The sequence below is a fragment of the Prionailurus viverrinus genome, chromosome B2, assembly GCF_022837055.1.
Source record: "Prionailurus viverrinus isolate Anna chromosome B2, UM_Priviv_1.0, whole genome shotgun sequence".
Classification (NCBI taxonomy): Eukaryota; Metazoa; Chordata; class Mammalia; order Carnivora; family Felidae; genus Prionailurus; species Prionailurus viverrinus.
Genome location: NC_062565.1, coordinates 33,640,559 through 33,667,509, shown reverse-complemented (window position 1 = coordinate 33,667,509; position 26,951 = coordinate 33,640,559). Strand labels below are relative to the sequence as shown.

General features: G+C 40.8%; 1 protein-coding gene across 6 annotated transcripts in view; it reads right to left on the bottom strand.

The window, feature by feature from the left end:
• The window catches only part of ANKS1A (ankyrin repeat and sterile alpha motif domain containing 1A), a 180,361-nt gene that overhangs the window by 111,180 nt on the left and 42,230 nt on the right, over positions 1-26,951 (bottom strand). The gene's annotated exons all lie outside the window — the stretch shown is intronic.

Here is a 26,951-nt window from a genome sequence, read left to right as displayed (position 1 = left end):
AGAATAACAACAAAATCTGTAATGTGAATGCCTTATTTGAATCAGAAATACTGCACTAGGAAGGCTGCAATGTCATCTTACTTAATCCTCAAAGCCTTAACTCGTACTTCTGTTTCACACCTTACTCCACTGGCCAGAGCTACTAAAATAATATTAAATAGTAGAGGGCTGCCTTGTTTTGTCCTTGCTTTTAATGAGAATGCCTCTATCGTTGGTAGTCTGTATGACTCTAACATGTAAAGAAAGTATGTTATTTTTTTTTTTCCTTCTAAAAATGTTATTAAAATTAGTTGTTTAGGGCCACCTGGCTGGCTCAGTTGGTGGAGCATGCAGCTCTTGATCTCGGGGTTGTGAGTTCGAGACCTATGTTGGGTGCAGAGATTACTTTAAAAAAAAATTTTTTTTTTTTAAATAACTGTTTAATTTAAATGCATTTTCTGCATCGGTGAAAATAATCACAGTTTTTCACATTTAACCAACTAATATGCTATTATCAATATGTTTCCTAATAATGAGCCTTTCTTTCATTTCTGCAATAAAACTTACTTGGCCATTATCCATTATGTCCACCTTAGTGAACTGTACTTAAGAGTATCTACTTGAGAGTATTTTACTTAGGATTTTCACAACTGCATGCATAAATGAGGCTGATCTAAAGTTTCTGCTTTTTGTGTTATTCCTACTAGATGGGACAGGTGTTAGGCTTGGCTCACAGATCAGCTGGGCAGCTATCTACCCACTTCTGTATTTAGGAATCACTGGCATAGAGCACTAAAATGATAAAGAATCACCAGTAAAACCATCTGGGCCCAAAGACTTTATGCTCAGATGTTGGAGGCTGCATTACTTATAACAATACAATTTTGGAAATAGCCCAACAGTCCATCAATAGAGAAATTATTATGATGAAGAACTATAGTACAGAGTAGAACACCATATTTATATGCTCATATTGCTATGTAATAAGAAAAGAGATGAGGGGCGCCTGGGTGGCTCAGTCGGTTAAGCGTCCGACTTCAGCTCAGGTCATGATCTCACAGTTCGTGAGTTCGAGCCCCACGTCGGGCTCTGTGCTGACAGCTCAGAGCCTGGAGCCTGCTTCGGGTTCTGTGTCTCCCTCTCTCTCTGACCCTCCCCTGGTCATGCTCTGTCTCTCTCTGTCTCAAAAATAAATAAAACATTAAAAAAAAATTAAAAACAAAAAAAGAAAAGAGATGATCATATAATGTTAAAGACAGAAAAAGAAACAAAGTGGTTAATACTGTATAGAAAGAATCTATAAGCGAAACTAATCAGGATAGTGGATTCAATGCATAAGTTTACTCCATCTCCTGTCTAAAGTTCTATGAAGTACAGAAACGAGTCCTACCCCTACACCACAGACGGGTAATAGACAAACAGAGTCACACAAGAAAATAAGAAAAGATTCATCAAGTAACTGACAATGTTGAGAATTCCTAAAAAGCAGAAATCAGACAAGGTCAGCTCTACAGAGGCAGAGCCTGGAAGAATGAAATTAAAATAATCACACACTGGGGTGTCTGGCTGGCTTGGTCAGGGGAGCATGCGACCCTTGATCTTGGGGCTGTGAGTTCAAGCCCCACACTGGGTGCAGAGATTACTTAAAAATAAAATTTTTTGAAATAAAAGAAAGTAAAATAAACATACACTACTTTTCGCCAATCAGACTGACAAAAATGAAAACAAAGTGTTTATAAAGATCAGGAAAACAAGCACTCTTCTATACCACTGGTATGAGTTTGAATTGGTGAATTCCTTCGGGAAGACAATTGGCAGGATCCACCAAACCAAAAATAGGCATTCACTCTGAGCCAGCATTTCCACTTCCTGGCAACCATTCAACAGAAACACTTGTACACATGCACAAAGACACATGCTTGTACAGGACTCTGCTTCACCACCAGAGTGAAAACTAAAAACTTCATGTCCATCAGTAGGTGGGCAGTTAAATCTCAGGTGTGCCCATACGAAGAATTATATAACCATTAACAGTAACAACAAAGGAAAGAAAACAAGTTGGACCGAAGTGTCCTCACATGGAAAGATTTCCCAAGATACACTGTGTTAGGGGAATGTGAAAAAAAAGAAGGCATCGTGTAGTACACAAAACATGAGCCCCTGCTTTAGCAATGTGTATGTACACGTACACACGATGGATGGTGATGTGAAGAGGGCTCGCCAAGTGTTGACAGTGGTTCCCTCTGGGAAAGGAAATGTGTGCTGGGGGAACCTACAGGTGATGAGGAGGGACTCTCACATTCTGCTCTGTATTCTACCACACTGTTTAAAACCCAATGAGAATGCATTCATGTATTTTTATAATAATTTTTTAAAAGAAAGAGGGGAAAGAATCTATGCATAGGGAAAAGAAAACCAAGAAAAACATCCAACTGTTAATAATAAACGGTTGAACATATGTGATCTGGGCCGCTTGAATGGGCATGTCTATATTAGGTTTAAAGCCTTGAGATACATTTTCAGTGAAAAGAGAAGATACACATGCTTTGATATCTAAGTTATTTGTTCGTTGTCAATTAAGGATGCTGTGACAAGGTCAGGAGCCTGAGGTACATCCTGGTAACCCCCATCCTCCATTAAGCTTGGATTCCTACAGGAACTTCCAAACAAAGAGTTAAAAGCAATCATACCTCTTTGTCACCCATGTACGATAACCTTATTTTCTAAACCGAAAACTGTATGCCTATGCCTGACAACGGTGAGGACGGCAGTAAATGAAATGGGTCTGGAAAACCTAAGAGGTATGGTTCTCATACTTATTTTCAAACTGACCCACCAGACAACACATCATCATTCCATTAAAACACAGGTGACACCTAAGAATCAAAAAACAACTTGTTTGCCCCAAATCAGTGGCAGATCCAAAACTCCCATTTATAGAGTTCTTGCCATTTGGCCAAACAAGGACTTGACGATCTAACTGGGATGACAGGATGAGGTAAAGATGCATCAGTACAAGGCTGGAATAATAATCCGACAGCAAGACGACTGGAATAAAGCAACAGGGCTGGAAAAAAGAAAATACCAATAATGGGCCAGGCAGTAAGGAGCACAGGTTTGTCAGCTCCTCAGACCCCCTCAGGAATGTGCCAGTTCGTCAACGATCTCAATCCAGGTCCTAAAGTGACCTGAGAACTAAGCTTTAAACTGCCCTTGCTTTAAAAAAAAAATGTTTTTTTGAAGGAGAGAGAGACAGAGTGTGAGCAGGGGGGAAGCAGAGAGAAAGGGACACAGAATCCAAAGTGGGCTCCAGGCTCTGAGCTGTCAGCACAGAGCCCGACGTGGGGCTCGAACTCACAAACTGTGAGATCATGACCTGAGCTGAGGTCGGACGCTTAACTAACTGAGCCACCCGGGTGCCCCAAAACTGCCCTCCCTTTTAACAAAAAAGGCAGGACTGAGCATGCTCTTTCTCTTTCTAACTTTCACCTCTATGTCTCGGTTTAGAGGTGATTAAGCTTGGGTGTCCTATACTAGCACTAGAACTCCCTCAATACAATTTAAGAAGACAAGGAAGAAAGATAAGGACTTTCCTGCATTCAGCGGCAACATTTCCAACTAGTAAGGTCTTCCGCCCCTCCCCTGTTTTTTCTCTAACTAGCATTTTGTCTAAATGCCCATCTAGAAATCTGAGGAGATGGGGGCTATATTAAATAAAACCTAAACGAAAACAGAGAACTGTAATCTCTCTGCTTAGAATTTTAGCTTCAAACAGGATGGTAACAACCCCCTCCACCCAAGTGTCTTCCTTTTTGGCAGCCCAAGAAAAGAGCTATTTACAATCTGGGTCTTCCTCTCTATCACAGCTGTCCTGTTAGGTTTTTCTAAGACATTAAGTACCAAAGGGCTGCTCACCAACAAACAAAGGCAAAATAAAACACGCCAAGAAAACCAGAGGGGGCGAAAAACGGTCCAGGAGATTCTTAAAGTTTAACCTATATAGATCGTACAGAAATGCAATGGCTGCCTTTGACTTGTAGAACAAACCGTCGCAGTATCCTTGATGGGTCTTAGAGGAGTCCTAGCAATCCGGCATGAAGCAACTGCACAACCCAGGTGAAAAGCTGAGGCTCCATAGTTAGCCCACCTAAGTTATTCAAAACTTGCCTCTACCACTGCCAGTTGCAATGACAAGTCACTTAATCCTCCAGATCTTTCTCTGCATCTGTAAATTCTACTGTGATAGGTTCCTCGGGGCTTAAATGGCTCATGGAAACTAGAACTAAACTGGTTTGAACCAGTTTAATTGCATTAGGGTTGAGAAGCCTAAGACGTGTCACAGCAACCCAACCACATGGACATGATGCCAGAGCACAGCAAGCCTTGCCTTCTGTGACTCAGAAACACCCAAATTGGAGATGGCATCTCAAGACATTGGAAGGGCGCCTGGCCGGCTCAGTCCGAAGAGCATGCGACTCTTGACCTCAGGGGTTGAGAGTTTGAGCCCCATGTTGGCTGCAGAGATTAACCAATTAAATAAATATATTTTTTTAAAGTAACGATATTGGTAACTGATGAGAACCTGTGGCTTTTGAATCCCACCTCAAATGCCTCTCTCCATTCATTTAAAAACTGACTATACATTGATCCATGGCAGGTGGCATGCTGGATCTAGAGGTAGTGATGAAGATGAATAGGCCAGCCATACAGACACAGCCTACTCTATACAGTGAGGCAGGTGCTGACTGAGGGTCTGCTCGCAGGGCTATTTGGGCATGTATTCAACAGCTAAGTTAAGTGTGCCCCCTACATGCCGGGCACTGTTCCAGGGCCTGGAAATGCAAATGAGAAAAGACAAAGTCTCTGCCTTCATGGACCCAGAACTCTAGAGGGAGGGAGAGTGAGCAAATAAATAGAAATATGGTGGCAGGTAATGGTAAGTGCCATAAAGAAACAAAGGAAGCAGATCGGGCACTCTAAGACTCAGGAAATACCTCTCTAAGCAGGTGACCTTGGAGAAGAGATCTGAATTCAGTGAAGGAAGGAGGGGCCTGGATGTCTGAGGGGGACAGGCAGAGAGAGCATCAAATGCAAATGGCCTGAGAAGGAGCATGTTTGACATGTGGCTGGAGAGCAAGAAGGAGCAGGGGGTTCTACGTCCAGGGAACAGGCTTACAAAGGCCTCAGGTGCGCTGAGGTCAATAAGCATCCACTAAGCATCTACTATATGTCAGGCTCTGGTGAAAGATACAAAGTCCACACTGAAGGAGAGGGGGAGCACTTTCAAAGCAAGAGGCAGGGACAGAGATTCTGAAGTCCAAATCATCATGACCAGACACTAAGTCTCTAAAAGATGGATCTGGATTAAAAGATCCATCAACGACACCCACAATTAAATCTACATATCACTCTTCAGACCTAGCAAAACTCAGGCAAAAACCTTAGGTAAAATTGCTGAAGTTTCTGTGAAATCAAGTAAGAACAGCAGAAAATACACAGAGACGCTTATTCTATCCAGCACAGTAAGTCGCCCAGTTCAAATGTGCCCTGATCCATAACACCTTTCGTGGCTCTACTGGCTCATATTAATCTCACCCACCTCAGATTTTCCAGACCATCTATGGCACCTTCGCCACAGCATTTATCACATTTGACCTTGAACCACAGTGAATTTTTTTACACTGCTCATTCACACCACGTATTTTAAGTTCTTTAGGGAAATCGCTTGTGTTTCTAAGAGCACAGCACTATGCAAGGAACTGGCTTAGGGCCACCAGCTTGCAACTTCTAACACTGGGTTTTTACCAACCTACAGTAGGTCTTTATGCACTAACAGAGTTGCTACACCTGTATCCATTAAAAATGGCAATCTCTTGAAGGGACATATAAGAATACTGCATTTGAGATGTCTGTCTATAAAACACAGGAACAGAAGAACCGTAAGTTAGAACCAAAGTGCCCAGCCCACTTTCATCTGTGACTATGCTATGGGATCAGATCTCAGGACTGAAGGATATCCTAAAGTGGCTCTGTGCTGGCAGTAAGCTTGCTTCATGTGGTTGTCCAGCCACTTAACAGCTTCCTTCAGACAGACAAGCAACGGCAGGCATCTCAGTGGGCCGGCAGAGTGTCCAATCCAGTTTGATTCAATTAGTGTTTATGCACTACCTTCCATATACCATGGTGCTACACAGTCTCCACCCTACAGTGGGGAAGTCAGGCAAGTAAACAAATGACAACACAGAACAGTGTGTGACATTCTGAGAAGGAAGTATGCCAAGGGTAGCTTATAGGGAAATGGAAATAAGGGTGGTTTTGCAGAAGAGGAGACACTTGAGCAGAACCTTAAAGCTTAGAAGGAATCAGCCGGACAGAAGAAACAAAGAGGCAACACCCAAACTCAAGGTCTTTCAAGTTGTCCCAGCAAACGGCCAATGCACATACTGTGAGTGGCTGGAGCTCCAAAGTGAAAGAATGGTGGCTGCAAGCATGGAGAGGTAGGCCGAGCCAAACTATGAAGGGTCTTGGAAACTAGCAAACTCTGAGTGGGGGGTAATCAGATGTAGGTTTTAGAGAAATCCTTCTGTTGACATCTGGGAGATGGGAACGTAGATGGCTAATTTGCTATTCATCATGCTGTTGCGAGGGCCTGATATATTTCAGAATTGGGGGGGGGGAAAACATCACTTTGCCAGGCAGTTGTGTAGATGATGGAGTGGAAGTGGTGTGTGACTAGGTCCATGGAGCCCGGCTGGAAGTCAGCAATTCAAGCATGCAGTGAGGACCTGAATGAAGGCAGTTGTAAAGACAGAGAGAAAAGGATAGATTCAAGAGAAAACAGAAAGGATCTGGTGACTAAATCAGGGTAGGGGCACAGGGTGAGTGAGAAGCGAAAAATTCAATACACAATGAGAGTAAATTCAGGAGGAAAACCAGGGCTGCTCTGCTTTGTGAATGGGATGTTGTGAGGTAGAGGAGAAAACGAGGGGAAGGGAAGAAAGTTTTGTTTTGGTTTAGTTAAGGCTGAAACGAATTTGGATTCCCCCATGCAGATAGATGTCCAGTCAGTAGGTGGGTAGCAGGGTCCGGAATACCGTGGTTACATGGTCAGTTTAAAATGATAATTTTCAAGTGTTTACATGCATGTTCCCCATATTTGACCCTTACAACCATATTTATGGAGTAGAAAAATACATATTATTGTTTTCGTCTAATAGGTAAGAAAACTGAATTTCAGATGATTTACTGCTTATCATACAGCTAATTAATGTGGCACTGAAACAAAATCCCACCTCTGACTGCTACTGCATGTTTTTTTTTTTAGTTTCTCCAGGATCTTGAACTTGACTGTTGAGAGAAAACAACTTTGGGCTATATGGGTCTCCTCCTGTATTAATTCTCAGGAGGTCAAAGACTCTCAGAGCAGCACCAAGTCAGGAAAGGGCCTTCTCCATCACTGACTATAAAGAGAGAGCAATGACAATGAACATGAAGGGTAAGAGAGGTTCTGAGCAATCTTCCCACCAATTTCATTAAATCATTAAGGTGTAAACAACAGTTTGTCTCATCAGCCTTTTTTGCCAAAGGCCTTCACTGTTTTTCTCTTTTAGTTATCCTTGCAAAGGCAGATTTATCGTTGAACTTCAGCAAGGGCTGGCAGTTTTCCAACACAAGGAAGCACTGTCCAAAGTCAGTCTAATTTTAAAAAGATTTCATCTTACTCAAACAAATTTGACACATCCTTACTAAAACGCTTTCTACATATTTAACTGTTGAGGTTTAAAAGAAGAGATAACAAGGAGCCCATGAAACCATCCCCATTGTCAAAGAAGCTTGTGATCTTCGGAGAAAGACAAAACTTACCAACATAAAACAATTAGACACAAAACCATCCAAAACAGTGCAACCCCCCCTAAAATCAAGTTAACTTGGAAAAAGTGAACATGTGTTTTACTTCTGCTCATTCCTGATCCCTATCAAAATGCAAGTGAATACAAACAGGAGAAAGAGAACAATAAACATAAATATGAACATTTTTTTCGAAGATGAAAAGTAGGTAAGTTAGCAGAACTGAGAAAGTGAATCCCATGGCCATAAAAAGAGATGCCTTTTCTGCCTTCACACATACACACCCTGGGAAGACTCAGGGATTAGAGGTACCAGGTGGCACACGAGGCTAGGGATAAGGAGGGGTTGCAAACAAGAACTTGATACAAATTCTGTTTATGAAGAGGCATCAGACCACCAAATCTCTAGTCACATCCCGGGCAGCCAGTAGACGATTACACCTGTACCCAGGCAGGAGAAGGTATTATCTATTCTGTGAAGAAGCTGGACGGGCTCCAGACTGGGGGAACCTCAGGAACAATAAAAGGCAGAGAGAGGCACTGTACTGAAAACAGAAGCCCTAAAAGGAAGTCTGCATCCTGAAGGACGGGATCTCAGCTCTGCTCCCAGAATGCTGGCAGCCCCACCCCCAACCCCCAAATAGAAGGTTGGAAGATTCTTTCCTGCAGAAACCAAATGATTCCACAGAAAAGTTCAATAGATGCAGACTTTGGGGATTCCCCATCAAACCAGGTAGGTTCCTGCACAATCATCCTATGATATAAAACCCATCCTTGCCAAGTTCTTCCCACCTCTATACAGACCATCCAATTTGCTTCTTAGTGTCTTGCTCTTAATTGAAAATGACAACCAAAGACGAGCACACATTTGATTGAGGAAGGTGTTCAACATGAAACGACACAGCACAAAACAAACCGAATAAAGGGACTCAAAGGAACAGAAACTGAAAATCAAATAAAATCTCAACCCAAAACAACAACAACAAACTGTGATCACACAAAAACAGGATTAGGAAAAAAAACCTGCGACAATTAGTGAAAAGTTTTTGGAAATTAAAAAGTGATAGTAGAAATAAAAACATAATTAAAGAGCTAGAACATAAATTTGAGTAAATCTCATAGAAAGTGTAACCAAGGAAAAAGATGGGAAATACAAGAGAAAGGATAAGAAAATTAGAGGACCAAGAGGTCCAGAGAAAAGAGAGAAAGCAGAGAGGAGAATATTATCAAAGAAACTATTTAAGAGATTTTCCTAGAACTGAAGGATTTGAGCCTCCAGTTGAAAGAGTCCATCCTATGTTCAGAACAACGAACAATTTTTAAAAAGACCCATCCCCAAGGCACACTGAAATTTCAGAATACATTTCAGAAGTCATGGGATAAAGAGAACACATTTTCCAGAGACAAAAACCAGTTTGCATATAAAGGACTGAGTGGCATCAGAATTTTCAATAGCATCTCTGGAAGCTGTAAGACAAAAGAGCAATGCTCTCAAAATTCTGAGGCAAAATGATTTCCCACCTAAGATTCTACAGCAGACAAATTATCAGTCAAGTATGAAAAGAGAATAAAGATATTTTTAGACATGCAGGGTCTCAAATTTTACCTCCCACACACCCTTTTATCAGGAAGTGACTGGAGGATATGCTCTACCAAATAAATGAGCAAACCAAGAAGAGGGAGATAGGCATCCAGGAAACAGGGCCAAAAAAAGGGAAAGGGAATCAGCCAAACAGCAAGCCTTGAGTGTGGCTGGAGGACACAGTGCTCCAGGGGCGTGTCTGTGGGAGAAAATGAAACTGACAAGACCAACTGATGTGTCTGCCTGGGATGTGGAAAATACATTAAAAGATTTAAAAAGCATGGTTGTAGTTTGGAAATTAAGAGTCAGCTGGGCAGAGGAAACTGAAAACCAACAAGAGAGGCAGTTAATGTACCGTATAAGAAAAAAAAAAGATTTTAGTATATTAATTGGGTTAGTAGGTGAATACTACTGGCTGCCAAAATAATACAAACATAAACATTAGGTACTGATGTAACTAAAAATTGTGATCTGAAGGATGAGGGAAGAGGTAGTGGATTGACAGAGGACAAGAAAGCTAAAAACTCTTCATAACAGACTGATAGAGGATGGCTAAAACTTAAAAAAAAAAAAAAAAACAAGAAACAACAGCATACAGCATAATAATCTGAAATATGGATGAAATACCTACAGAGAGCTAAAAGCTGGAAATGTTCGCTTTCCCAGAAAGGAACTCAGGTTCCTTCTGGGAAGAACGTCAGAAACGATTGTGACACTACATGACAGGCTGGATGAGTCCCTGTCAACTATGAAAGGTATAATTTTGGTAACCTTGGCTTTTTGTGGCCATGTGTTTGTGTTTCAAGCATGATGAGAGGCAGTGACTTTGAAGGGTTTATTCCATCATGAGAGGGAAACACGAGCAGAAAGGCAATGCTCCATTTTAACTTCACAGGTGACACAACTCACACAATGAACTCGGAAGGATGGCCTCCTTGTTCCTCAAAGCCAGCAAAGAGGGCTCCCCTGCCTTCTGCCAAGGACAATGGTTTCAGAACAGACATATTGGTTACATCCAGTGTTGCTGTCTACAGCATCCTATTCTAGGCCCTTCTGTTTCTAGTCGGTAACTGGAACGAACACACCCAATACCACACACACGTAAGTCCACAAGTTGTTGGAGACCAGGGGGACTGTGAAACCCAGTACATTCACTGAATGACTATGAATGTTCAAGGTCATTGCTATCTGAGGCAAGCCTGGCACTGCCTCCCCACCAAAGCCTACAGCAGGGAGGGGAACGTGAACAGCAGCACGAGGGGGCACCCAGTGAAACTGTTGTTTCACTACGGACATGGACATGACAACCTAGGAGGAATGCTGCCATGAAGTGAAAGTCACTACAGGAGTACTCTGCTGTTAGAATATATTCATGAGGGTTGATGTAGAAATCAAGTTTTCATAAGCCATATTTCCCCCATGGTTTACACTATTACTTCGGGGGCCCTTATCTTTTATTCAATTCAATTTACCTTGGCATGGCTTCTTAACACTGTTTCTGTTCTACAGCTGTAAAAAAAAAAAAAAAAAAAAAAGGCACAGAACTGCTGAACTGCATGAAAATGACCTCCAGAGTTCAAGATTCTAATTCAACCTTAGTGAGTCATTCAATGCATGCACTCATCGAGCAAAAACAGTTGTCATACTGCATGCTCCACTACAGCGGGGACTGTGCTTGTCTCATGCCACCTTCCCAAGTGGCAGTTACACAGTACCAGGCACCCAGAGAGAAGAAAGGAAGAGGCCACTGTTCTACTCTAGTACCTTACAATAAATAAGACCAAGTCTCTGCTCTGAAGAACTTCAGAGACACAGAAACAAAAAATTATAATGCAATTTCCTATGTGCTATAAAAGAACTGTGCAAAAGCTAAGGGAACACGAAGGAAGGCCTGGATGAATGGCATTTCCATTCGCAAGAAAAGGGATGAAAGGGCTTTGTAAACAGCAGGCAGAATGTGAGATCACACTGCAGCCAAGGTGATGTAAAAGCAGACACTTCCCAGTTTTCTGCATTCTTCACCCAGGGTCTCTTTCCTAAAAGACTAGGCTCCTTCCTGCCTCTTCCCAACCCCCCATTTCCAATTTACCTCTTCAATTCCGATCAGCTTGAGCAAAGCTCTCCTCCTCGGGAACGTCTTCCTTTCCTTTGCAGGCCAAGCAACTGGCTCTTCATGAGCTACTTAGAGAGCTTCTTTTACTTTGCCTTCATTACAATGTTTCAGTTTAAAGTTCTGTATCTGTCACTATTTGAGTCTTTCTCACTAGAATACAAACAACCATGTTTACCACTGTATGCTCACTGCCAAGAAAGAGCTGTACCTGGCACACGCTGAAAGCTCAAAGAATAAGAGAAATCTACACCTAAGTAATGAGGGAGCCTAGCTACTCAAAGAAAGGTATGGTAATTTTTAGATTAGAGAACTCAAATATCCTTTGCCAAGTTATTTCTTGGGTAAAAAAAAACACTGCACAAATTTTACTAAATATACGTGCACACTCATTCCACCCTAAGATGACATGTTACCCTAGAAACAAAAAGCACTGTTTCTTCTCTTGTTTAGTGTGTGTGTGTGTGTGTGTGTGTGTGTGTGTGTGTGTGTGAAGAAGTGCTTATAAGAATGATGTGCTCCCTGGCTTGTCAAAGTCCAGAGGTTTAACTGGGCTGAGGGAGGAAGGCCAGGTACCTTCGTCAGTCACGTTTGCAGACAAAGATGCCTTTGCCTTAGGGAAACCATAAATCCAGACTTTGAGACCCCTTTCTTGGAATTTTGACTCTAAAAGGCCTGGAAATAACAGCTAACATTAAATGTTTACCAGGGCACCTGTGTGGCTCAGCTGGTTGAGCGTGTGACTCTCAATTTTGGCTCAGGTCTTGATCTCAGGGTCGTGGGATTGAGCCCAGTGTTGGGCTCTGGCTCTGCACTGAGCATGGAGCCTGCTCGGGATTCTCTCTCCATCTCCGCCCCCTCCCCTGATTACCTGCTCGCTCTCTCTCTCTCTCTCTCTCTCTCTCTCTCTCTCTCAGAATAAATAAACATTTTTAAAAAATGTTTACCATGAGCTAAGTATACTTTAATTAAAGTGGATTAAAAAACCCACTGATCACTTCTCACCAGAACCCTAAAAGGGAACCCAGGAAACTGACAAGCACACAGGTGAATAATTTACCCAGGGGTATAGAGCTGGGAATGAGTGACACTGGGTTTTAACTCCAAAATCTCAACCACTGTGCTATATACAACTTCTTGAAACACACTCTCTCCTTACTGTTTTTCTCATTCCTGAATAAGAGGACTCCCCCATAGCTCATCTTCTCTCATTTCCGCCCTGTTACACATTCCCCACTCCTTGTTCATTCTGTCTTGCTCTTTTTCTTTCTTGCCAAGGTCATAGGAAACCAATAAAGACGACTGAGAGAGAGGCACTATGTTCTAGCTGGGAAATGGGTCCCAGAGGGACAGGAGTAGAAGTAGTTAACTGAAAGACTCCCATTAACATTTCCAGAAATCCAATTAGTGACAAACTTCATTACTTAAGGTAACTATTGAAAGTATTGACATTATAATGAAAGATACAAATTAACTGAATTCATTAATCTTAAGGTATTCAACATGATTATTTTGTTGTTTTAAGCAAATTAAAATGACAAGTTCAATATAGAAATAATATATGCAAAAGGGATGAACACCTCAAATAAAATTTATTATCAGATTTCAGTTCCTACAAACCTCACATATATTTCCTAAATGCCCCAAGCACCACAGACAAAATTAGTATCGTGAATGTGGCTAATAATGGAGGCTTGAATGTCAAGGATCCCAATTTGTTCACACATGCAACTGACCAAGTGCGTAAATCCTGGACTTGCCACGTATTAGCTACAAACTCTCCAGTAAATCACCTAACGTCTACGTAAAGTGGAGATGTCACTTGCCCTATCTCTAACCTTGAGATGGCTATTTTATGGAATAAATGGGATAATTAATGTATGTGAAAACTGTAAACTGGAATCTAAAATATAACGGCTTCGTATCAATATCTAAAGTGAGGCAAGGCATTTCAAACAATGAAAACAGTCAGTATAGACGTGCTGACATGAAGAAACATGCAAGATATACGAAGTAGAAAATGCACCTGTATAACAGGATGTAGAGTATGATCTCATTTCGGTTACAATGGTGTATTTTTCTAAGCCTATACTCATATATGGAAGGCTACATACCAAACTATTAAGACTGACGAGTTCTGGGGGTGAGGCACGCATTACTTTAGTAATAAAACACAAATACACACACACACACACACACACACACACACACACTGACAAAGACACTCTCCTTGACTAAACTTTAGTCAGGTTCCTCTGAGCACTCTTTTTTCTTTTTTTTAATAGTCATTCTATCTTATTTTATTTTGTAATTTTACAGAGAGAGAGAGAGAGAGAGAGAGAGAGAGAGAGAACACGCATGCGCACAAATAGGGGAGAGCGGCAGAGGAAGAGACAAAGAATCTTATGCAGACTCCATGCTCAGCACAGAACCCAATGCAGGGCTCAATCCCACAACCCTGGGATCATGACCTAAGCTAAAATCAAGAGTCAGACTCTCAACGGACTGAGCTGCCCAGGCGCCCCATGAGCACTCTTTCAATTAGGCCTGGTGGTCCCCATTCCATCTTTGGCCTGCGCAGCCAAGTTTTAACAAGAATCCTGTTAAGTAGGTTTAGCAAGAACCACACATCGCCCCCCCCCCCCCCATCTGATAAGGTTCTTCATCCCCCACCTTTGGTGTCTAAGTCCTTGGCCTGCCTTTAATGAAAATCCTGTTTGGTCAGTTTAGCAAGAATCCCCCTACTCTGCTGTCTCCTCTTAATTTTTCATCCCCTAAGCCCTCACCATGCTCCTTGGTTATAAATCCCCACTTGTCCTTGTTGTATTTGGAGGTGAGCCTCATCTCTCTCCCCTTGCAGTGGTCTTAAAGTCTTCCTTACTGTTTTAACAACAGTCAGAACAACTTTTATAACAGACACATCTACTTTTTTCTTTTTTTTTTTAAGTGAAGCCAGATCTAACCCAGGAACACGGGCTTCCATTTATGAGATTCTTTTTTTTTTTTTTTAATGTTTATTTATTTTAGAAAGAGAGAACATGCACATGCCTGCAAGCGGGGGAGGGGCACAGAGTGGGGGACAGAGGATTCAAAGCAGGCTCTGCGCCAATAGCAATGAGCCGCATGTGGGGCTTGAACTCATAAACCTCGAGACCATGACCTGAGCCGAGCTGAAGTCAGACACTCAACCGACTGAGCCACCCAGGCGCCCCCGTTTATGAGAGCTCTTAAGAAGGAGTATGGAGAAAATTTATTTCTGGATTTGGCCTCCTTTTTAAAAAACCTCTTGTGGTCTTTGATTTTTCCAGCCTCTGGAGGATGAAAATCAATTATTCCCATTTGCTTCTGAATGGAGCTCTTCAATTACAGACGCTAAGAGCAAGCTTGTTTGAATGAGGGCAGTACCAGTCCCCAGGGAAGGGGACCAGATGGGTCAGTGATTTCAAAGCCTAGTGCATTTTAGAAGATGTTGTAGGAATTGCACATAATGGGTATGTACCTTTAGTTTAAGTGATGGTGAGGTTAAGGGAGGTAAGTCAACAGGGGGTTACCAAATCCCAGATATTCTACATCCTAAAACAGTTCACAAATTTGTCTCTTTCTCTCCATTTCCAAAGTCACTGCCCTACTTCTGAAATAACCTCCAAGATTATCTTGATTGCCTTAAGTCTCTTCCTTCATCGACAAAAGACAAAAAACACTCTCTACAACGTTGTCACTATTAACTTTCTAAAATACATATACAAGCGGGTATTCCTTCCAAAGAGCTTTGGGTAACTCTTGCCTATAGGAAAAACTTCCTGCCTCTGCCATGCAGTAAGAATCTTCCCAAGCTATCCCAGTTACCTTTCTGGCTCCACTACCCTCCACACTCTCGTACACACCCTGGGCACCAGACACGTGCCTCCTGTCTTTGTACTTGGTATTCTCTCTGTTTCATCCTATTTTAATCTCTGTGAAATCTCAAACATCCTTCAAAGCCCCAATCAAATGCCACCCCACTTTTCAGGTGGTATTAACTTTACCCACATCTTTTCTTTATAGTCCTCTACTTACAGCATTACAATACTCTGTGTTTTTTTTTTTTTTAATTTGCTTACATTACAATACTCTTTTTTTTATTTGCTTTATTTCCTTCATCAAAAAACAAACTCTTCAAGGGCAAGGGCCTTGTTTTATTCCTCTCTCGTTCTCCAGTGCCTAAAACCATCATTTCCGAAACCTTTACTAGAGATGAGGAAACTAACCCACAATGAGGAGAAGAGATAGGTAGTGAACAGCTGAACCAGACTGGAACCGACGCCTTGTGTCTTCCTATGAAATGTTCTTTTTACTACAATACTGGCCAGGATAAACCTACCTTCCTTCCTTCCTCATATGACACTTGTCCTCAGCTCTCTCCTTTCATCACCTCCCCTGCCCTTCTCCCTTTACTTCTTCTCTTCATGAAGTGACCTATCAAGAGGCTTGAACATTCGGCGCCACAAACAGATAAATGCCCTCATTGTTAAGGCTCACAGTCATTTTGCTAATGGGTAATCTCAGTGTGAGGAATGGTCTGGTACTGTGAGGTCAGGGGAAAGGAAAGGAGGTGGGGTTCAGTCCATGAGGTTTGCAAAGGAAGCTAGAGCATCCTGACGGGGCTGATGCGCAACAAGTAATCTACCACCTTCGGGCCTACCTGGCATCTAGTCCATGGCAAAGACTTCTTATTCAAGTGCCACCATTCACCCTGACCAAAAGAGTCAGGAAACAAGTAACCACCCCCTTTGTGGAATCATTTTACTACTAACCTCCTCTCTCCTTTCGTTCTATGGAGCCAAGGTAACTTCCCCAAGCAGAGCATTTCCTTTCTAAAAAGCACATTCTATTCTTAAAGAAAACAGGGCAATTATTTCTTAAAATATATACTTACAGGTTATACAGACTGAATTTTGCCGTGTCAAGCTCTTCTGTTTGAACTAATTTTAAAGTCATTTCCCCATAATTTAGTAAGCTCCGTAGCCACTTAGTTGCAACTTCTGTTGGTGAAAACAGCTGAACAAGGCACATTGCTTTGGAAAATTTTAAAAAACAAAACAGTAACACAACAAAAACTTTTGGCTTTAACTAAGTCCAGGTTTCCTCATTTTTTTGGCTATTTGTGATACGTTTTAAATCTCGTTTAATTCTAGAGCCTGCCTCAAGAACTCTACCAAGATCTGTATTTAATCAGCCTCTCAAATCTATGCTATTTGCCAAATACCTTTTCTAAAGTTCCCAAAAAGCACCTACTACCCTGTCCTTGGAGTCTGTCCAAAAATAAGCACTCACTCTGGATGACCGAGAACCCTGAAAGAACACCTGACTGAAAAAGCAAGGGCACGCTGTGTGTAGTATCTACCAAATGAGAAATAAGAGACTTGACCTTGAAAGTTATCAAAGAAATAGTTTCCCAAACTGGAAGGCTTTCCCACCAACAGCTTTTTCCTTCTCAGATTATAAATGTGCAAGAGGCAGCCATTTACAACAAAAACTCTATATGGGAAGAAATATACCTCCATATATCAGTGACTAAGAGGAAAGCCCTATCATCTCCCAAAGGCCTAGAGTATGAAGAAACCCATATGATTATGTACCTTTAATGAGTCTAATAGATGTTGTCTTTTGGAAATATAATGGCTGCAATAGAGTCTACTAGGTACTAGGTACCATATTAAACACCTATGTTAGAGCTCTAACCAGTAAAATAAGAACTCCCATTTCACAAATGTTAACATGCTCACAAAAAAGTACATAAAACTAAAGAGAGGTGACGCCACTTGCCCAAGGACACACAGCTAGCATAGGAAGCCAGCATGCAAAATTCTTCTCCCTGATCCACCATTCTATTAATAATGAAAGCCTTAGTTTTACTAGTGAAAGTCTATGGACTCTAAAAAAAAAGTTCTGATATTTCTGTATTAGATCCTAATACTTATGCCTTTGTGCACACATGTATATAGCACGCTGGCAAAAATTTAGAGATTGAGTCAAAGCAAGGCTTATTACGGCTCTGAACGGTAATATGAACTAAAAATCCCACACTCCCAACTGGTTCTTTGGAAAGATCAATAAAATTGATAAATGTCTAGCCAGGCTAACCAAGAAGAAAGAGAAGACACAAATTACTAATATCAAAAATCAAAGAAGAGTGGGGCACCTGGATGGCTCACTCGGTTAAGCATCTGACTCTTGATTTTTGGCTCAGGTCATGATTTCATGGTTCGTTAGATTCAGCCCCGTGTCAGGCTCCATCAGCAAGGAACCTGTTTGGGATTCTCCCTCTCTTCCTCTCTCTCTGCCCTTCCCCCACTCACTCGTGTGCTCGCACGCACGTTCTCTCTCTCTCTCTCTCTCTTAAATAAATAAACATTAAAAAAATGAAAGAGGAGTCATCACTACTGATCCATGGACTTTAATAGGATAATAAAAGAATATTATGAACAACTCTATAACCACAAATTTGATAATTTACATGAAACGGACCAATTCTTACCAAAACTCACACAAGAAAAAATAGATCATCTGAATGGACTTATATCTATTAAAGAGACTGACACAAAAATTAATAACCTTACAAAACACAAGGCAACAGGCCCAGATGGCTTCACTGGTGAATTCTACCAAACATTTAAGAAAGAAATGATACCAATTCTCTGCGATCTCCTCCAGAAAAGACAAGCAAAGGGAACACCTCCTAACTCATTCTAGGAGGCCAGCACCACCCTAATACCAAAACCAGACCAAAGACATTATAAGAAAGGAAAATTACAGACCAATATTTCTCATGACCCAGATGCAAAAATCTTCGAGAAAGGACTATTAAATCAAATATAACAATACACAAAAAGAATTATACACCATGACTAAGTGGGATTTATTCCAGGTATACAAGACTGTTTCAACATTTGAAAACCAATTAATGTCACCTATCGTGTCAACAAGCTAAAGCAAAAAAATCATATGATCCCACCAATATATGCAGAAAAAAGCATTTCACAAAAATCCAACACCCATTCATGGTAAAAATTATCAGAAAACTAGGAATGAAGAGGAGCTTCCTCAATTTGATAAAGAATATCTACAAATATACCTGTAGCTAACATCATACTTAATGACAAGAAACTAGATGCTTTCCCCTAAGATCAAGAAAAAGACAATGATGGCCCCCGACCATCACTCTGGGGTTATATTGGGGTTATCCAATGTTATACTGGAAGTCCTAGCTAATGCCATGAGAAAAGGAAATAAAAAGTTTTCAGATTGGGGGGCACCTGACTGGCTCAGCTGGAGGAGCATGCAACTCTTTATCTCGGGGTCATGAGTTCGAGACCCAAACTGGGGACAGAGATTACTTAAAAAAAAAAAAAAAGTATTCAAATAAGGAAGGAATAAATAAAATAGATAATATGGAAAGTCCTGAACAATCAACAAAAAAGTCCTCCTAAAAATAATTATAGCAAGGTTGCAGGACAGGAAGTTAGTATACAAAAGTCAACTGCTTTTCTATATACTAGTATATACCAGTAATGAACAACTGGAAGTTTGAAATTAAAAACACCACCATTTACATTAATTAGCACCCCAAAATGAAATACTTTAGTATGGATCTAGCAAAATAGGAACGAGATCTATATGAGAAAAACTACAAAACTCTGATAAAAGAAATCAAAGATCTAAATATAGAGGCATTCTATGTTCATGAATGGAAGATTCAATATTATTTAAGGTACCAATTCTTACCAAGTTGACCTATAGATTCAACACAATCCCAATCAAAATTTCAGCAAGTTATTTTGTGCATATCAACAAACGAATTCTAAAGTTCATACGGAAAGGCGAAAGACCCAGAATAACCAATACAATACTGAAGGAAAAGAACAAAGTTGGAGGACTGACACGATCTGACTTCTAGACTCACTAAAACTGCAATTATCAAGCCAGTGTGGTATTTGGGATACACACACACACACACACACACACACACACACACACACACACACACAAATAGGATCAATAGAACAAAGAGCCCAGAAATCATCTCCCACAAATATATTAATCTTTGACAAAGGAACAAAGGTAATTCAACGGAGAAAGCATAGCCTTTAAAACAAATGGTACTGCAACAACCGGACATCCACATGCAAAAAATGAATCTAGACACAGACCTTACAGCTCTTACAAAAATTAACTTAAAATGGATCATTGACCTAAATGTAAAATGCAAAACTATAAAACTTCTAGAAGATAATAGGAGAAAATCTAGATGACCTTGGGCTCAGCAGTGACTCTATAGATACAACACCAAAAGCATGATCCATGAAGGAAAATATTGGTAAGTTGGACTGCACTGCAATAAAAAAACTTCTGTGAAAAGCACTCTTAAGAGAATGAAAAGACAAGCCACAGACTGGGAGAAAATCTTTGCAAGACACGTACCTGATAAAGGACATGTATCCAAAACATGCAAATAACTCTTAAAACTCAACAATACGAAAACAATGCAATTTAAAAGTTGCCCAAAGATCTGAACAGACACCTTACCAAAGAAGATAGACAGATAGGAAAGCAGTATACGAAAAGATACTCAGCACCACATGCTGAGTTAGGGAATTAAGGTATTGCAAATTAAACTACAATTAAATACCACTACATACCTACTGGAATGGCTAAGATCTGAAACACAACACCAAATGCCGTTGAGGATGTGGAGCAACAGGATGCTCATTCGTTGCTGGTGGGAATGCAAAATGGTACACCCACTTTGAAAGACAGTTTGGCAATTTCTTATGGAACTAAATCCAGGCCACCATATGATCCAGTAATTGCATTTGTAGCACTCAACTGAACTGAAAATTTATGTCCACACAAAAACCTGCGGGTGAATGTTTATAGCAGCTTTATTCATAATTGCCAAAACTTGGAAGCAACCGAGATGTCCTTTTGAGTGGGTAAACTGTGCTACATCTAGACCTCAGAATATTATTCAGCGATAAAAGGAAATGAGCTATCAAGCCAAAAAGACATAGGGAAAGAAAGTTACACGTGTATTACTTAGTTAAAGAAGCCAGTCTGGAAAGACTACCTATAGTAAGATTCCAACTACAGTTGACCCTTGAACAACACGGGTTTGAACAGAGCAGGTCCACTTACACATGGATTTTTTTTTTTCAACGTTTATTTATTTTTGGGACAGAGAGAGACAGAGCATGAATAGGCAAGGGGCAGAGAGAGAGGGAGACACAGAATCGGAAACAAGCTCCAGGCTCTGAGCCATCAGCCCAGAGCCCGACGCGGGGCTCGAACTCACGGACCGTGAGATCGTGACCTGGCTGAAGTCGGATGCTTAACCGACTATGCCACCCAGGCGCCCCGGATTTTTTTTTTTATATATAAATACAATACAATACTATAAATGTATTTCCTCTTATGACCTTAACATTTTCTTTTCTCTAGCTTATGGTATTTTAACAGAATACAGTACATATAGCATACCAAATATGTGTTAATCAAGTGTTTATGTTGTCAGTAAGGCTTCCAGTCAATTGCAGGCAATTAGTGGTAAAGTTTTGGGGGAGGCAAAAGTTATACATAGATTTTCAACTGTCAGCGCCCCTAACCCCCCACGTTAGTCAAAGGTTTAACCAGTAGAGGCAAAACAATAAAGACAGTAAAAGATCAGTGGTTGCCTGGGGTACAGGGGATGTGGAGGAGAAATGAAGAGATGAAACACAGGCTATTTTTAGGTCAGTGAAACTACCTTGTATGATTTTGTGATGGTGGATATACACATTATGCATTTGTCAAAAGCCACAAAACTGTACAGCACAGAGTGAACTCGAACAGACTTTAGTTAATATTTCAATATTGGTTCATCAATGGTAACAAGTATACCACACAGTCAAGATGCTAATACCATGCATACAAGATGCTAATAATAGGGGAAACCAGGGGCACCTGGGTTGCTCAGTTGGTTAAGCATTCTGCTTCAGCTCAGGTCATGATCTTGCGGTCTGTGGGTTCGAGCCCTGTGTCGGGCTCCGTGCTGACAGCTCAGATTCTGTGTCTCCTCTCCTCTGTCCCTCCCCTGCTTATGCTCTCTCTCTCTCAAAAATAAATGTTTAAAAAATTAAAAAAAAATAATAATAATAGGGGAAACCATGGGGGTAAGGGGGAGGAAGGGCTATACAGGAACTCTGTAGTTTTTGAGCAATTTTTCCTATAAATTTAAAATTTCTCTTAAAAAACTGAGGTCCCTGGGTGGCTCAGTTGGTTAGCAGCCAACTTTGGCTCAGGTCATGATCTCAAAGCTCATGAGTTTGAGCCCCATGTCAGGCTCTGTGCTGACAGCTCAGAACCTGGAGCCTGCCTCGGATTCTATGTCTCCCTCTCTCTCTGCCCCTGTCTCAAAAATAAATAAACATTAAAAAATAAATAAATAGGGGCTCCTGGGTGGCTCAGTCAGTTAAGCGTCCAACTTCGGCTCAGGTCATGATTTCGCAGTTGGTGAGTTTGAACCCCACCTCAGGCTCTATGCTGACAGCTTGGAGCCTGGAACCTGCTTCAGATTTTGTGTCTCCCTCTCTGTCTGCTGTCTGTCTGTCTCTCTCTCAGGAATAAACAAACATTAAAAATTTTTTTAATAAATAATTTTTTAATTTTTATTTAAGTCTCTTAAAAAAATCCCACACTCCCTAAAAATGAACACTAATGTCAAAAATAACAATGTACAATGTATAATCCAAAACATGGGAAGACAAAAATCAGCATCAGAATGAAAAGGGGCATAAACCAACACGGGTGGTACAATTCAAATACAAGTCAAGATCCTAACTTTCCACTCCCTGCCTGCAGTCTCCAGTTGTCAACTGAGGGATAAGTCGAATAGAGGGTGGATGCAATTACCCAAATCGAAATATTACAGAGATAAAAGAAACTGTAGAGATCAGCCACCTACTCACTCACTCTTTAGGTGGGGAGCATGAAACCTAAACATTTAAACTGTCTTAGTGCCAAGAAGACAACAGATTACATCTCTTTTAAGCTACTAACCTCAAATCTAGACCATAAAACCGAAGAGTATTTGAGCTCTGACCACTTGTGATTGACTGTTCACAGCACATCTCCAATTACTGTGTCATGTACTGCTAAGTACCAGTTGTTCTGGTAGAGAACATTTTCCCTTGGAACCTAATTCCTCAAGGAAATGAGAGATGACCAAGGTGTGACCTAGTCCTCAAAAGACAGCAAAATATTTTAACTGCATATTGGTAGGAGAAATTCCACCTGACCACTAAGAATCCCCAAAAGACTCTGAAAGAAGATGAGACATAATAAACCTCCAAAAATTAAAGGCAGTCATAGTGCTAAAACCTCTCTGTATCCAAACTGCTCAACTAGGACAATGTTACTTAGAATCCAACAGTTTGTAGGCTGTTGTTATTATTAACCCCTAAAAGGTATCACTTCTTTTCTTTTTCTTTCTTTCTTTCTTTTTTTTAATAAGGTATCACTTCTAACCACCCCAACAACTACACTGAGAATAGCTCCTAGAAGTCTCGGATCTCAATTTAATTTCCTGACTCCTACAGTGTGTGCTCAGTCCTGTTCCCCTCACAAGTCAGACCACGTCCCTCTCAGCTTTCCTAGCCCAGGTCACAAACTGCTGCTTCGTGACATCTCTGAAATGTCTTTAAAGAATGAGCAGCTGTCAATTTTAAGGACTGACTAAAGTTATACCAGGAATGTCAGGAGTGTTGAACATCAGAGAACCTGATGTACCCATTAACATATTAAAGAAGAAAAACCATATGTTCCCTTCATTAGATATAAAAGATTTGTGAACTCAAAACTCTCTGGTGATTTTTAATTTTTTTTTTTTAATGCTTATTTATTTTTGAGACAGAGACAGAGCATGAACGGGGGAAGTTCAGAGAGAGGGGGAGACACAGAATCTGAAGAAGGCTCCAGGCTCTGAGCTGTCAGCACAGAGCCCGACGCGGGGCTCGAACTCACGGACTGTGAGATCGTGACCTGAGCTGAAGTCGGACGCTTAACCGACTGAGCCACCCAGGCGCCCCTCTCTGGTGATTTTTAAAAAACTTCTTTGGGGGCAAGCCCCTCCCCACCTCATGCTTTGTGCAAGCGCTCTCTCTCTCTCTCTCTCTCTCTCTCAAAAAAAAAAAAAAAAAAAAAAAAAAAAAAATATATATATATATATATATATTAAAAAAGAACTTCCATAAACTAATGTCAATGATATATAGCAGAAAAAAACAACTTGCAGATTATGTATCATTATCAAAACAAAAATGGAATACATTTGTAAAAGCATAGGGAAAAACCCTAAAATTACATATATATACATGCACACACACACACACACACACACACACACACACAAATACACATAGAACTGCTGGAGAAATTGAAGGGAGGAAGACACACTATAGATTCTATATTGACTTTTCCCATCATGAAGATGTATTTTTTTAATAATTTAAAAATTATATTTTTGTTTTAGAAAAGTTAGGATCAATAGCACTCCTAATTGTGACTCAATTTTATATCAAATGTACAGAGAAGACTGTCTACTAAGAATCATCAGAAGAAAAATATTTCTCAGTTATATAGACTGATATGAATTAAATCATCTCTCATTTCCATTCTTCCTCCAAATTCTCGTCCTCATCGTGTGTGTCACATGCAGACTCCCATTGGTGCCGTAAGGATAAAGGTCACACCAAGGATACTGCCCTCAATGCTCTGCACATTGATTAAATACATTTCTCAGGAGAAACAATGTGAAACAGCACATTCCAGGCTTCTTGGATCCATCTTCAGGTCAGTGAACTGTATCGGTCAACTCAGGGTGCTCAGTGAGATAAGGAATGTATAATTAATCTTTTCATTATCTTCCAAATTTATGGGCGGTTGTTTTCCAGAGCTCCCTCTGTGCAATCTCAACTTCAGAGACATAAAGTGCTCATCAGACAGTGCAAAATACACTCTGTTCTTAATCCACATAGCTGCTTATCTTAGTACTATTCTTGGCTCAAAAGATAAGTGAATAGTCCCTTCGAAGTCAAATCTGGAAATGAGAGCATTAGTGGCCATCTAACCAGGATCAAGCTGACTAAAACTCATTATGCTTACACCACAGCACTTCCTCCAAAGCCTGCTCAGGTGGCCTCGGCCACAGTCCACAAGAGCTGGGAGCAGCTTGCTGTGGTTGGTTTTTGTACCTTCATATACTTTGCAGAAATTTCTTCTAAGCAGAATGAGGAAACCATTAACAAATACTATGCGATGCAAAGCATTAACTGTCCTTAGCATATTCTCTAATACTTTTTTTTTAAGGTTTATTTACTTTGATAGAGAGAGAGAGAATGAGTGTGCATGAGTGGGAGAGGGAGGGAGGGAGAGGGGGGGAAGGAGGGAGGGAGGGAGGGAGGGAGGGAGGGAGAGAGAGAGAGAGAGAGAGAGAGAGAGAGAGAGAGAGAGAGAGAGAGAGAACACCAATATCCAATCAGGCTCTCTGCAGAGAGCCTGACTCGGGGCTCAATCTCACAAACCGTGACATCACAACCTGAGCCAAAATCAAGAGTCAGCTGCTTAACCGACTGAGCCACCTAGGTGCCTGCAAATACTTTTCATTTGTGATTGCTTGAAAGCAAATAGCAGAAGGCAACTAAATACTTCACCACAGTGCCTGTCATAATATTGCCAAGACAAACTGGACTAATTCATGATAAAAGTACTTATCAAATGCATACTACAACCTAGATGTCCACTGAATCAACAAGATCTGCAAGCAAATTCCACAAATCTGAGGAAATATACAGGATCAGATCAGGTGAGTTTGTTGAGATGATTTGTGAATTCACCCCTGTGAAGCTGTTAAAGAGACTTCCTTCCATTTTCCCTGTCTGCAGGAGGCATGCTTTCTGATCTGTCCCATCCCTAAAGGTAAAGAGTCTGCCCTTCAGGGAAGGACTCCTGCGACAGACAGACAGACAGACAGACAGACAGTGCTGCTGGTGATCAGCCTGTAAGCCTGTCCACTTCAGATGTTAATGTGAGTGAGCTCACTTGGCTGCAGATCAAGGCCACAATTACCACCTTTACTGGTAATAAAAGTGGTATTTCTATCTCCATCCATCTGTGTATATTTCACTCTTTCCAATTCCTGCAAAAACTAATAAAGACAGGTATTCCTTTTAACTGGTTCCCTTATACTTCAGAAAACCCACCTCCAAAGAACCTAAAAGCAGTGCTCTAACCCCTTATATAATCTATAATCAGATGTTTTTAAAACAAAAATTCAGAATTCTCAGGACAACTGGTTATACTCTAACATTGTAGTTACTTACAAGTTTCAAAGCCATTATTTGTCAGACTCTTCCAAACTCAGAGAGGGAAAAACAGAAAACAACAATGTAAAAGATCATTAAGGTATCTCAGGAGTCAGAAAACAAAACTAAGTAAAGGATAAAAATTCAAATGTGACACAAACACACTTCTGGGAGAAGAAATAGAGAAATAAGTATGTTACATCCATGGCATAGACCGTGGCCATGAGAGGCATGTGACAAACATTTGTCCACTGGGGGGGTAGGTGTCTGTGTACGTGAAGAACAGAATGATTTGTGACAGGGCAGGGACAATGATACAGGCCTGTTCCATAGAGCAATTTCACTCCACTCCCCAAGGGAAAGGAAAGCTCTTTTTGGGGAAGATATTGGAGACCTCCCCTGCCCTTTAATTCTAAAAAAGCCTAAGTAAAATTGATTTTTTTTTTGAAGCCCATTGAATAGGCGTAAAAGGATTGTTCCCAATCTGCTTGATGCCTGAAATTCTTCTAAGAAAAAAAAAAAAAAAAAGCCTTTTAAACTGCAATTAGAAATAAATGGCTTAAAATATGCTTTAAAAATGGTTGAGAAGTAATGCATTTGGTACAACTACATTTTACTTAATTATGAATAAGTGACATCAAAGCTTTCCTAGCTTGGAGGGAAGGAAAAAAGAATAGGGGGTCAATAGGCGCCTTAAGTGGAAGAGAGGTCACTGCAGAGGGAGGTATAGGTTAAGGCAGGAGAGGAGGATGTAAAACCATCACTTAAAATGATGATGTGTTAGAAAATTCAATGACAAAGAAAAGTGTCCCAACATATATTAGACCAAGTTCTACAAGAGTTGAGACTACGAGGTTATGGGCTTAGTTTGGGCCCTAGCACCTTGCCCTAGTAAGTTTCCCCACCATGAACACTATAAAGACTGTTACCAGACTAATTTCCCTAAAGCCAGAGTCTAATCATTACTAAGCTACTCCACAACCTTCACTGGCACCCATCAGCCTTCAAAATGAGGTCAAAATGACTCAGTGAAGAAGGGTTGATGACTTGTGTGGTCC